The following is a 15,191-nucleotide window of genomic DNA, read 5'->3' on the forward strand; positions in this document are numbered from 1 at the left end:
TAAAAAGGAGCAGATAAATGTTTGAAGTATTCATATTTGAAGAAAATACAGTAATATATGAAACCACAAAAGAACGCTCCAAATCATTTTTTCTTAAGGTTTAATTTCAACTTACAAATTTTAAATGACGATTGTAATGCCAATCCAAGTTTTTGCTTGTTTGCAAAGCACGAAATATTTTTTATAACTTTCAGGTGAAATATTCCTTTCACCACAGTATTTTTACCCTTATTTATGCTCTCTTTTTAATATTTTTCCCCCTTGAGTCTTTTCTCTTGAACAGTTTAACATGTAATTTCTGGTTCAGCTATAGCGCAATCCTAGAACAATAATGTTTCAACTTGCAAGGAAGAACACCCTTCTTGAGTTGGTAGAACTCCACCAGCTGGATTAGATCCATAAATCTAGTGTGGCCATCATCTAGCATGCGGAACATTTCACCATCATCTTCCACCTGCAATAGGAAAAGCAACAAGCTGGTAAATAGGGTAAAGAATCCAGAAGGATGATGGTTGTTCCACTGCAAGCTATGTCTTCATGCCAAAATTGACAAGTTTATAAAACTAAGGATTGTGCAGAGAACAGCATGGCATGCCCACTTCTTTAATTTCACTTACATTTAAAAGAAGTATCATCTGATCCTTGGATAAGAAACATGCCTCCACTTTCTCTGCATCTAATTCTCCCAGAGTTCTGTTTAGTTAGGATAGTTTAACAATTTTGAGTCAATGAACAGAAAGAAATCTGTACTATTCAGTGTAAAAGTAGACAGGAGATTTTAATGCCTCTGTGTACAGAAATTAATTTCTGTTTCTAAACATTGTCTACTTAATGCCTCAGTATATTAAAAATGACTATTCATATAATTTTTATCAGCAAATTCATTCTGAAGCAATAATATATTATGCTAATGGAATGTCAGTTGACTTTTTTTGTTTGGTGGTGAAGTCTTCTAGCATTAAACGCTCATAATTGCTGGGGACACTGATCAAATAATCAAAAAAGCAGGGTTGGTACTCTCTATGGCCTTTGAATGATTTCAAAAAGAGGCAATTCAAAGGAAAGCATTAGTAAGTTAAATAAGACCTTCCTGAAAGTAGTTTGAATCTGTTTTACTCTGCCTGATTCCAATATGCATGTCACATATGTACATATGTGCACATGCTGACACACATCAGCAGAAGTGAAAAAAAAACCCAAAGCAAGTTGTGCCAGACAAAAACAGAGTCACAGATATTTTAAAAATGTTCCCAGGATTATTTAAATGTCCTCCAATCTCACAGTTCCTGTGTTTCTATACAAATAATTTAAAACAAATGAACAAAAACTAGCAACAATAATAGCAAAAAATGTCTTTGAGAGAAAAGAAGAGAAAGGGTTTTAAAATAATGTTTTTTTTTTTAAGGAATGGATAGAACTCAGAAAAAAGAATCTTTAGTGGCCTTTTAAAAATAGGTGGCATTGGGTCTATACAATATTGCTAAATCATATTTCATGGAAAAAAGATAAATTTAATTTTTACAATTCCTGTATTTCTTATATTAATTCAGGCTCATAAAACCATTTCTGCCAAACTTAACTCTGGTCAAAGCACAAGCTCCCACATTATATTTAATAAAAGGAACAACAGAAAAACAAAGTTTCCAAAAGCTTATGCATTAAGATCATATCTAATATACAAATGTGAAATCACAAATTACTTAGTGGTATAATTTGAAAGTGCTTTATTTTTTGTCCATGACTCATTGACAGGACAAAATTTTGGGGTTACTCTGACTACCCCTTACCAAGAAAACTCTAAAAAGAGAGAGGAAGAATTTCAATATGTTTCTACATTTACTCACAGATTTCATAGAAACATAGCATGTAACAAAAACAGGATATGTACTCATAAAAGCTGTAGCTGGGATCTCCTTAACTGTGTATTCAGTGGGTATGATTATTCAACTTGGTGAATGATATGTTACAACATAATCTCATACTACAAAACTGTCATCAGTGCTAATGAAGATAAAAGGTTTTTTTTGAAGATAAAAGGTTCTTTCTCCAGTTGTTTAAACTGACAACAGTTTCATTTCTCATCCAATACTCAATAAAATGTTCTCATTGTACTGCATTTGGGAAGGAACCTGGCAGTATTAAAGTATCTGAAACTGAGTAATGTGAGAAGAAAATCCTTCAGATTATAAATCTCTCATAAAATATTTTATGCTTTTCTTGTGTACTCCATGGTATCCCATTAAAAGATAACACAAAAAAATAATCAAAAAGTACTCTTTTAATGGATTCATATTTTTAAGCTGTTAATATTTAGAGAAAAAGCAATAGGGATGTAAACAGAAATAAAAGCAAACATTGAAAACATCAGAAAAAAATTTCTACTTAATATACCCTGCATTATACCTAAAAAGAATTACAATGTATAGGATAATGTCATAATGTAAATCATATTTTAGAATCATATTAATTACTTGTTCAAATTGAAACATTGTTACCCAAAAAGAAGGTTAGTTTTTTTTTCCTCTCATGAATTAATATCTAAAATGCTAGAATTGGCACAGAATGGATAACATTAGTGCTCCTAGTCAAGAACAAAGAATACTATTCTTTTCTCTGTTAATTTATATATAAATACTAAGCACACTCTGTGTACTGGGTATTATACAGATATTGCTAGAATTCAATGATAGCCACTCTTACAGAACAAAGTCATTTCTGTGTTATGATAAGCCAAAATTAAAAACACTTGGTGTGCACTGAATAAATTATTATTATTTACTGTCAAAATCCAATCCAAATCCAAAATCCAAACCCAAATTCTACTCAACACTAAAAGTATCAAATTTACCCATCCACAAGTCCTTGTTGAATAATCAATCGCTGAGCTTCATCTCTGGAAATCTTGTGGTGAAACCATGGCTGGGACCAATGGATGGCTGAAGAAATAAAATGAATGAATACAAAGGTTTGCTTGCAGTGATGCAATTTCACTACATATATGTCCCCCATCACTTAGTAACCACATGTCACCAAAGTCATGTCAAGCTGCCCATCAGCTCAGTGACCATGGCTAGGAGCAGACATACCCATGTTTGTGGCAGAGGTTTGTGAGGAGGCAGTGGGTCTACCGTGACTTCCCAGGTGCAAACATCCTTTTTTCTGAGCAAGGAATGGGGGTGAAACAAACTCAAATTAAAAATTCTTTCAAGAAAGTGAAATCATGAGTATCCTCCAAGCGAGTCCTTCTTCAACTGCAACTGAAAGAGCTTTGGTGGGATTTTCTATAACTCTGCTTTTCTGACCTGAGAAGTCCATTGCTACCAGGGAGTTCTCAGATATACTTCTCTGGAAAAAAAAATTTTTGAAAAACAAAACAAAACCAGAAAACACTTGCAAGTCATGAAAATCTTCAAAAGTAATCGTTTACTGTTTTGCTGGCAATATGCTTCAATTTGAGACTGGGATTCCCAAAGTGGCTATCAGGAAATTAAAAAGTTAAAAGTACATATTCACTATAAAATGATGCTATGGAGAACTTTGCTAAATAAGTTCAATGGCTATTTGTTAGGATAAATGAATTAAGTGCTGAGTAATGTGATGAAAATCTTTGAAAGCATGTCTTTCCCCTAAAACAAACCTCGTTTTCACATTGTCTCCTAATATGGCAAAACTCCAACTGAGGAAGAAATAACCCTTCCTACTGGCTATAAGGAACTACCACTTCTGAACTCATCTCTGTATTAAACTTTATGTCAAATACACAAACATTGAAGCCACAATTTTATGATTCAAAATATGTAAAATCTGTAACTTAGATTGATACATATCTTCTTAGAAATAGTACTCATATTTTATAAAGGAGCAAATTGGAGTATGTGTTTTGAAAGCTTATCATGTCAAGTTTCATTTTATTTGGAAAATGAAATTTAGCAGAATAATAATACATAATATTAGATTTCATATTAAAATTTTTATGATGGGGCTGGGGCTATGGCTCAACAGTAGCGCACTTGCTTGGCTTGTGTGAGGCACTGGGTTTGATTCTCAGCACCACATACAAATAAATAAAGGTCTGTTAACAACTATTTTTTTTTTAAATTATGATGTAATATATAAACACTTTTTCTTTTTTGAAGAGATGGGTGGCCAAGTTAGAGCTGCAAAAACAATTCTGAATGACAGAAGCACAGACATGGAAAGAAGACATATTTAAAAAAATGTAATCAAAACAATGATAAAGTCAGTGTTTTTGCTAATTACTTCTTATATTCATGGTCTCTAATGGGAAAGTAAAACATATAAATCCTGGATCTTATTTTTATTTTCCTTTTTCTGGCGTCCTATTTTGCAATCATCTTTCAAGAAACAGGCATGCTATCCCACAATGAGTCATGAGTACTAAAAAAAGAGAAAATTGCCAAATGCTCTAGTCAAGAGTCTCACATGTCTTATACACTAGGAACATAACTTAAAACTAAGCAAAATAAAAAAAAACTGAATGGAAGTGTGTGTGTGTGTATCACTTATTCTTCAATAATTACTAAAAGAACAAAACCCAAAGTGAAATTACACTGGTAAATTATGAGCCAACCTGCATCTGGAGACTTGTGGCTTTCACACACACACTCTCTTTCTACATTTGGAAAAGATACTATAGTCAAATGTGGGCTTCAAATAAAACCTTATCCTCAAGAAAAAAAAAATTAGGTTCCTTTATTACTGCCTTACCCATCCCATTTTTAAGCATCATTTTCTCTTCAAACCATGTGATAATGGCCGACAATCTTATTATGGTCCATCTATATTTCTAGAGATCTGGCATGCAATCTTCCATTTGTTACAGGAGCCTTTATAACTGACAGCTGCTCTTTCCAGACAGATACTGTCTCAGTAATCTCTATTTGCTGTCACACCTTAGTTTGCCCTTCTCACCCCATGATCTTCCATGCTGGGCCTTGAACCAGTTGGATATACTTTTGCTTTCCCAACATTAATGGAAAGTGTCTGCCTGTCCAAATCAGAGTAACAAACCTGGATCCTAATGATAGATTTATTCTTATAACATCTTTAACTTCACATGCCAAGATGGGTTCTATAATGAGAAGTTCCTGATAACATAAAAATACTGTGAGGAAAAAAAAAATAAACAAGCTGTTGTTCTCTCCCTACCCAATACAGGGGACCAGATGTACAATAAGATCCCATGTTCCATAATTATTTGGCAAACAGAGAATACAAGACAATTAAAGAAATTTTCCATTTGCTACAATAACTACACTAAGAGGAAATAGGAGTGTAGTAAATGTTGTCTATTGAATGGCAGGTGGTGGATGAAAAAATAATAGTTTACCTTTGGTGGACAAAGAAATGGAAGTAAAGCAAAGTCTGACAAACCCAAAAGGTCATTTTCAGCTCAATTTCTTTCACATAGGAAAGCAATGCTGGTAAAATTCAGAATTGGCTGTATTTCTCAAATATTTGTTCCTTTTTCTATCTCTTCTTAGGGGATGAACAGGGTAGGCCGTAGCAAAATGAGCCATGATTTTAATTGCATAGCCTTTCTCTCTAAGAAGGGAAGCCTGCGTGTATCCTGGATTACCCAGGCCAGACTCTGAGACTGCTTGTATCCACTTTTAGTGAGGTTTACATGTAAAATGGTTTTTACACAATATAACTGCATGGCAACTAGCCATGCTTTCTCTGTCACTCTATTTGAAGGATGTTGATAAACCTGCAGCTCAGAATGACTGAACAAGAGGGCAAAGAATTCCTCCAGACACCATTCTCTCATCTGCTTCATACAGTGGACACCCCAGATGAGTCAGGAGATTATGCAACTACCCCCTTCCTTTACACTGCAGGACACCAGAGATCCAACTAAGATCACACACCTTATGGTAAAAATAGCAACCAATATGTCCCATCTAGGGTTATTTCAAGTACCACATAGTGGGAGGTAAAGGAAAGAAACTTCAGCTTAGCAAGTCTAGCCCAGGGTCAAAAGTAAAGACTAAAAAGAACTGAGCAGATATTTTCTCCCGATCTCCTCACTCCAGCCAGGAACATATTAAGAGACACTCCTTTAAATGAATTCCTCCTTTACCCTAAAATGAACCAAATCTATCTGGTTTCCTAAAATATCTGCTGATGATTCTCATTTCAAAAGTTGATATGAGTGGCTGTCACATGGTATTATGGGTAGGTGCTCCCTTTGGTATGAGAACTGTTGTTTTGTTTCTCTTCTCAAAACATGGACAAGTTTAAAAGAGAATACTGTTACTTGAGAAAGGTAACTAAATTATTCTAACTTTTCTATGTAACTCACTGAAAACAGTTCCTGAGTAGAAAGCAGCAGAGACAGGTGAGGGGCACCAGCACTATTCAGGTCACTGATCCCTCTGTAATCATCTAGAAAAGTGGGTCTCTCCATACACACAAAAGTAAACACAAATACCTCCCCAAACATCTAGGTCTCCTTCACAGACATTAAAAATAGCATAGATACAGTTCTCAGGTGCTACCTTCTATGATCACAACTCCTGTGTAAAACAAGCCCTTACTACAAGGCATTGGGACCTCTTGCCCCTATCACACCTGATTCCAGTCAGATTCACTCAAGGAGCAGTTCTTTTTACAGATGGGGTTGAATAAGCAAAGACGGGCTAAACAAACTCAGATATGCCGTGATCAACAACAGAATGACTTTCAGTGGGAAAAAGTAAGAATAATATCACACTTGTATTCTAACAAAAGTAATGAAAATGGAAAGGACTTTATTTATAACAATTTTTTTCCTATGATTAAAAGGACACTAAATAATAATTGCTTCTAAAGGTTTGGCTGCTATTAATACATCCATGCTAATAACTCTAGATTCTAAAAGAAAATTTGGAGGGATTTAGGAAAGGATTAAGATAATAAAATTCATTATTTTTAATATACAGATGGACTGAAAGATAAGAGTAAGCTGACAAACTAGAAAATATTCACCTTAAAGTGATTTCTATTATAAAAATCATTACATTCCTTAGTTTCTTATTTTAGGGCTTAAAAGTAATATGATACAAAGATGAAAAGTTATTCTTCCATAATTTAAAGCAACATAACTACAAAATAGGGGCTCTTTTTCTATATCATCTATTGTGCTTCATAATCAACATAATTTCATGCCACATTCCTGGAACTGAGCATTTCACCTGGCTCATTACATGTGGGTAAATGTACCTTCCTTGGTCACAGTCAGGAAGAACACATTATTAGCCTAAGTGGAAACACAGTTTTCAGAAATCTGCATTAACTTATCTGTAACACAGGCACATACATCTGGATTTCTAGTATACTCAATATTAAGGAGTGCAGCAAGAATTGCAGAACATAAACTTTAAGTTCAGAAATAAATTTCTGTGATAAAGCACAGGAAATTAAAATTAAGTGCTAAAGAAGGTAAAAGATGTTCCTGTGTGTGTCTGCAAATAAATATCCAAGTTACATTTGGTAAAATTCTGAGAAGCACTGCATAGTTCATGTAATGCATAACCTATATTTTGACTTTTAGTTTTTGCATTTCCTGGAAAGCAGTCTGCTTTTTAAGGACCTGGAACTTAAAAAAATTACTGTTAGAAAGCCAGAAAGTAAAAACATACACATGCGTATATTACAGTTTTTAAAATTTGAAATCATTGGCATCTCTATAATAGGCTACAACAACCTCAGAATCAGTATTAAAATAAATAAGCAAACCCACAATCAAAGAAAATTAATTAAAAAACACACAATGCCAAGGAAAATGTTCTACAAATTATCTTATTAAGAATCTAATCCTCAAATGATGTAATGACATAGAATATACATTCCTTCAAATATTTAAAATATTTTACGAACATATAACATTATGTATTATAATTGAATATTTCATATATGTCCTATGATTTTTATCACAGACCATACACATATGCTATCCAAGTATAAAAAGTTCAATATAACATCATACATACAAAGTATAACTTTACTTGACCAAAAGGAAATGGTAAATATATTGTAGTATATATTTGTAATGTAATACCAAATTAACATAATATAAATATAAAATAAAATATAGGTTCAAAAAATCGATCCTTACTATGGGTGATATACTCTGAGAACTGCAGCCACTTCTGCCTTGATATGGAGGCATGAAATTCTGGTACAGCTTCATGCCATACTGTAAAATAAACAAACAAAAACACAATGTTACAACTTTTACTTTACTACACTGGTAATTCAATTAAAATATTATTTCATTAATCATATGTTATCAGTATAAAAAAATAATTTTATGATTTTCCTTCAAACAGACAAGTAAAGCAACCAAAATTTGACAGAAAATCTTTTAATGCCCTTCAACAATACATTTAAAAAAGATATGTTTTTTAATTTGTTTGTTTTACTGAGGCTCCCAAATTAAGGTCTTGCTCACTAGTATTACTTTATACTGGTATTACTTTATACTGAGACTTACGTTTCTACTTACATACTTACATAATTTGCAGCAAAATCCTTTGGATTGGTACCTTGTCTCGTGAAAAGAAAGCTCACTTGGGAAAGGTGTCATGCTGTACATTCCAAAGATTTAAAAAACCTCACATATGTCCTAAGCAACACTGTAAAATTCACTCTCATTCTGATGATTGATGAATTAATTTGTCTCTTTGGTAAAACTATAAATTGGGGCCTATCTGGAAAATTCTTGGCTCTATATCATTCTTGGTTAAATATTCTTATAACCAAGAATAATTATTCTCATAATACTTTTGGGCTTAACATTCAGAAAACCAAAATACTGAGGAGTCCAGCTGATTTCAGAGTTTCAAAATACAATGTAGAAGATTAGAAATGTGGGGTCTTCACTTTTAGGAGGCAGCATCTGACAGACTGAGCCATCTGGCCATAATGGGAAAGTAGGAGGTCTGGATTCTAACGGGATTATTAGTTTGAGAAAAATTAAGACTGCTAACTGCCATGAGCAAACTTGTCCTGAAGGAATCCTCATCTGAATCTGGAAACTACTCCTTTAGATTTAAGCTATTTTGTTGAGGGGGGGGGGGAGCAATTATATTGGCAGCTTTGAATTTTTTATGATTTTAAATTATTTATATTTATACATATTTATTTACATTTTGGCTACACTCCACAATTCTTTCCATTTCATGAAGATATAATGAACTTCATGTTAGGTCTCAGCAGCCCTGTTCCATCTACTGCTTCCAGCTTTGTAATGTTGGCATTTGGCAGGGTGGTCATTGTGTTCTATCTCCTCAAGGCCCCAGAAGCACCTGAGCCAGCAGGTGCTGGGTCTCAAATGGGCCTGACAGTGGAAGTGTATATGGAAGGTGTGGAGGATGACTTTGAAGAAGAATGTGCTGCTGTTGATTCCATGTTGGCCCTGATGAACCATCCTTATCACCTGGAGGAGAATGACCATCTCCATGCCTGCCTCCAGGGGCTGCCAGAGTCCAAATGATAGGTAAGATGGCAATTCAGTGGCAGGTCTAAAAGGCCCCCCCTAAAGGTGCCAGCCCTTAGGTTCTTCAAAACCCCAATCAGGCCACAACACTGCTTCCGGGGTCAAGCTCTAGCCTAAGCACCACCACTTAGCTCAAGGTTTCCCGGTGGGTTTGCCTGCCCATGCCACTCTTCTGGCACCTCCCTTTGACCCACCTGGGCCAGCCTCTATTGACCTGCATCCCCTCTGGCACCAGGTATGGGTCTGTGACCCACATATCTGTCTACACAGCTTCTGAGCAACACCTACTCTGCCCAGTACTTGAGTGTCCACCTTAAATGGGATTCCTTCATGTACCCACACAGGTGCACAGACACACACACTCACAGACATGCATGAGCGCGCGCAAACACACACACACACAAAGAGTACTGTATAGAAAATATTGAATGACACCATGAAATCAAATCTTACCCATACGATAAATTTTATATAAATAGTTCAACAGTGCTATTTCTCTACTAGTTCCATAAAACCAATTCTAGCAAAGTGGATATATTTGGTAATTAGGCAAATAAACAAAAAAAATGGGGGGAGGGGATCAAGAGAATCATTATTTCAAGATTTTGCTTCTAACATGAATACAAACCCACACTCATTTAAAATTCTGTGTGCTGACTTCTTTATCCAATTATTTCCCAACTTTAAAAAATTATTTAATTCAAGGTTTGAAGGACATTAATGGGACCTAACGAAATTCACTTTAAATCAACTCTAACCCTACAATAACTTTAAAAAGAAGACAGAAGAGCTTAATTCCTAGTCAAGTTCATTATGAAGTATAGATAATAACCTCAAACCAACACTTTAACAAGGAACATGAGGATTGGCCACCTTCTTCATTGAAAAACCTGCTACCTACTAATAAGATGGTTATCTTCCTAGATGTATTGTTCCTGACACCTGCAGTGTTAGGTAGGTACCTAGGTGCCATTGAAGACCTTTAGTAGGCATTTAACTCTTGTCAAGGGTAGTCATGGGCCAACTTTAACATTTCTCAATGAAATACCACAACAGAGAAGCCGTCTGAGTTCTAACTGAAGGGAGAGAAAGAGAGAATATGTAACTGGGACATTCTATGTGAGCAATCCACTTTTCTAAGTCTTTGATGTTCTACAATTCTATATGTAACTAGAATTTCTCCAAAGAGAGGCCGGATCTGTTAATATTCAAATGTAAGACAGACTGGTTTCTCATTGGCTACAGGTTAAAGGTACTCCTGGATGTTCGCCTCCTTTTCTGGCATCATCTGGAAAAGTTTTGTCATTGAAATAAACAAGGAACGCTGATATGATAGGTAGAATAACCATCCCAGAAAGATGTCCACATCCTAATCCCTGGAACCTGTGAATATGTTAGGCTACATGGCAAAAGGAAACTGAGGTTGCTAGCCAGCTGAATGTGGGATGAGGATTATCCTGGCTTCTCCACGTGCACCCAATGCAATCACCAGGAACTTATAAGTGGAAGGGAAAGGCAGAAGGGACAGAGCTAGAGAGTTGGTAGCAAGAGAAGGACTTGGTGTGATACTACTGTCTTTGAAAGTGGAGGAATAGCCACCAGCCAAGGTATATGTGTGGCCTCACAAGGCTGGAAAAAACAAGGGAAGTGGTTTCTCCCCTGAAGACTCCAAAGGGCAAGCAGCCCTGCCAAGCCTTGACTGTGACCCATTCTGGACTTGAACTAAAAGAGTACAGGATAGCTGGGAGGAGTGTCACATGCCTACAATCCCAGTAACTAGGAAGGCTGAGACAGGAGGATCACAAGTTTGAGGCCAGCCTGAGCAACTTAGCAAAACACTTGACCAAAATAAAATATAAAAATGTGGGGGTATAGCTTAGTGGTAGATTGCCAAGTTCATTCCCCAATACTGTCAAAAAGAAAAAAAAAAGAATATAGGATAATAAGTTTGTGTTATTTTAAGTCTCTAAATTGGGGGTAATTTACTATACCAGACTTGAAAGGGTCTTTGAGAATAATCAGATGAGGGGAAAAAGCAGGAAGTGAACAATCTTCCAGAAACTAAACATCGCCAAGATGGAAGAATTAAAGGAAATTTTTGGCATATTTCATTGATTCTTGCACTTGCATTTCAAAATACAATATTTGTCTCTTCAAAGATGGCACAAAGCCAGACGTTATGTGGAAAGTAAATGGTATCCATGACTCTGAGATGAAAATGATTCAGGAAAGCCAGACTTGGAACAGGAAGAAGTTTTACAGATATCTTGACTAATTTATTTCATTTATCATTTCATATATACATATACACATACACATATAGCAATGTCTACATATTTAGACATATGTACATGTATATATAAGTAAGTCTGTGCATGCAAAAGTGAAATATGGCAAATTTCTAGCTAAGTCTAAATAAGTCTATAATAACTATTTAAATAAAAGTAAAACAAATGGCAAAAGTGATGTGAAAGTCACCTGTCATAATTATATTGTCATTATTTTTTTTTTATTTTTTTGTAATATCACAAAGTGTATCCTTGTAAAATCAATGGAACCTGAGATTCTCTGAGATACTGCTTAATGGGTACATTTTGTGGTGATGAAAATGTTTTGGAATTAGATAGAAGTGATGGTTGCACACTTTGAATGCACTAAATGTCAATGAAATGTTCACATTAAAAATAGTTTGATTAATTTTTAATATCAGAATTTTACCTCAACTTAAAATTTTTAAAAATAAAAAATAAAAATTCCCTCCAAAGCTAGTCTGATCACTTATCTGATTATGATTGTTCTATCCTTCTTTACCCTGATCTCTCTCTTACACAGGATGCTAGTAATGTTTTGAAGAGCTACCAAGTGGCGAATATGGAAATGGCAGCAGAAAAACTTCTAGGTCCAAAGTGGACCTAGTAAATACATAAGCTGAGAACTCGATTATGAAGTGAAGTGTACACTCTTCAGCCTAATGAAAGGGCAGAACCCAGGGATTCTACAAGACTCCATTTCTCTGATGTTAACTTCTAAATATATCAAAAAGCTAGTTTTAGGACACACTCACTGTTAATAATCTAAATCTTTATGTGATAATAAGTGAATCATATATGTTATGCATAGAATATGAAATCTATAAGTTAATAAATTATATTAGTGATCAGGCATAAATTATAAAAAATATCTGGGTAAATGCTGAAACTTCTAATTTAAACAAAGGATTAAGAAAAATAGTAATTTGTATATTTTGTCAACTTTGGCAGTAAATGATACTAAATAAAGTATACAGACATAATCTTTGTATTTTACTTTTTCAAAAACAAACAAAAAAAATCATGATTTTTACCCAATTGTGATTATCAAAGTAGTGTCTTTATAAGGAAATGAGTGATTACTTTTATAACTGTAAAGTTGTGTAAATTTACTGGCATGTAAGTTTCAAAATAAATTAAATAAACATGTGCTTTCAATACATTCTGAAAGAAATCAGTTCTATATCTCTTTTCTACATGTATCTGCCTTTAGAAGGTTCTTACTCATTTCCAAATGCTCATCAACAAATTATGCTTATGGAAGTTGTAATTTCCATTTAACACCCAAGTGGATGATTTAAAAATATGCTCATAGGAAAATCATACAATTTTTTTGATGTTCTACTAGAAGTAAGTTGTAATTATTAAGCTAGAATGTAATTTATAAAACACCTAAATGGAACATAAAACAATCGCATGAAACATATCCAGGCAGACACATTTTAAACACACTTCACACTGAATTGTAAGCAATGTTGTATAAACGTAGACTAAGTTGTATAATGAGAGACATCCATTCAGTTATACTGGCTATGGATATAATACTCTTGGAAAAATAAAAAATAAAAATCAGAGAATTTCTGGAAATGGAATATTACTTCATAAACAAAAGATAAAATATTAGCCCATTCCACTTTACTCCACAAATGTTTATCTTTTAGATTAAAAAATACATGCATTTGGTGGTGGCTATTTTTCTTCTTTCTCGTGTAGCCACAAAGATTCATATTAGGATTCACTCTTCTTTGCATTTTCAACTACAGATATTTTCAAACTTTTATGATACTCACAGCATTTAATAGAAATTCATGCCTCCAGTGAGATTACCTTAAGCAATCTAATCGTGGTCACCCAGCACATCCTACTCTGCTCTTCTTCTGCACAGAGCATTTTCAGGTCTCGGGGCCCTCCTGCTTTGTTAGGCTAGAAGGGCCACAGCACATTGTTTATCGTTAATGCACATCTTGAAGGTAACACCTATTGAAATAAAAGCCACTAAAATTATCCTATATGTAAGAGAAAGCTGTCTCTTTATTAAAAGAAATTAAAAGAAACTCAAGCTTACCTAAAAGGCTGAGGCTTGCTTTATTGATCTATCAAAATATTAAGCCTGTACCTTAAAGCAGAATCCATAGTTAGTTTGTGCTCCTTGTTTTTTTTTTTCTTTTTTTTTTTTTTTGCCCACCAGTGACACATAAATATCACTAATTCCAAATTCACTGAAAAACTGCAAATGCCATGGTTCCTTAAAAAATACATACGAGTGTTGAAATGGGTACATGTTTTGCAATATTTCTTTTTGTATGTTTATAATGTTAAATAATGTATTCCTTGGGCAAACATTACCTAAATACAATTTCAATATAATATGACAAAAAGAAAAGAAATTAAAAAAAAAAAAAAACCTATGTCACTACACCCTTAAATAATCAGGAACTTGATACAGTTTTATTAAAATTGACAAGCGACAATTTCTTTATAATGTAACACACGCATATGTGTGGGCATACACACACACATTCTATTTTAAACTCTCTATTCTCTTTATTCATCATTTCCAGAATTCAGAGAGAGAATATAGGAAACAATGACTTTTGAACACGTTTTCCTAATCCAGGTTTCAAATTATGGTATCTCCATAAAGGGAAGAAGTTTGGTTTGAGCTTCTGTAGCAGTTAGGAAAAAGGTAAAGGGGACAATGTGTCCTGCTTCATTAGACTACAGCCATGCCTCATAGTTGTGTACTATGTAATACACCACAGGAAACAACCAGAAGGGTTGTGTGACTATCTTACTTTACAAGAAGGAAGCTCGTATGGCTGAGCTCAGGGAAATTATCTGGCAGTGGACTGTGTCTGATTTTCAAGGCAAAGTGGAAACATGAACAGCTATTTCTTCTCTGAGAAATCTCTGAGAGTTAAAGCTGGTCATGGGAAATTACTGGGTCATATTATTCTGTGATAGGTTAATAACTTGGAGAAGTACTTAATTCTGAGGTTCAATGTGCAATCAAAATTGGACAAAATGCATCTGTTCTCTAAAACTTTGCCATTAGCAGTATGGTCTCAGACCAGGAAAATCTTTATCCTCTAGGATTTTTTTGAAAATGCAAATTATCAGGCCCCACCCCAGACCTAGTGAATCAATATCTGCATTTTAACAAGATCTCACTGATACCATATGCACTAAATTTTAGTAGCAGTGTGTGTGTGGGCATGTGCACACACACACACACAGAATAAGAGAGAAAATATTCAGCAATATTAGCAACTCCTATTAACACCCAATCTTTAGTACCAAAAAGAAAGAAAAAAAGGTGGAGGTGCAGGGAGAAAATTAAAGGTATAATCTATGTTGGACCTCAAAACCTTCAGCCTTGG

The 15,191-nt window shown here is 34.5% G+C and overlaps 1 pseudogene; it reads right to left on the reverse strand.

Moving 5' to 3' along the window:
• Positions 1 to 307: 307 nt before the first annotated feature.
• LOC139704379 (growth factor receptor-bound protein 14-like) overlaps positions 308 to 15,191 on the reverse strand; it is a 50,015-nt pseudogene continuing 35,131 nt past the window's right edge.

Source organism: Marmota flaviventris, unplaced genomic scaffold (genome assembly GCF_047511675.1).
Source record: "Marmota flaviventris isolate mMarFla1 unplaced genomic scaffold, mMarFla1.hap1 Scaffold_55, whole genome shotgun sequence".
Classification (NCBI taxonomy): domain Eukaryota; kingdom Metazoa; phylum Chordata; class Mammalia; order Rodentia; family Sciuridae; genus Marmota; species Marmota flaviventris.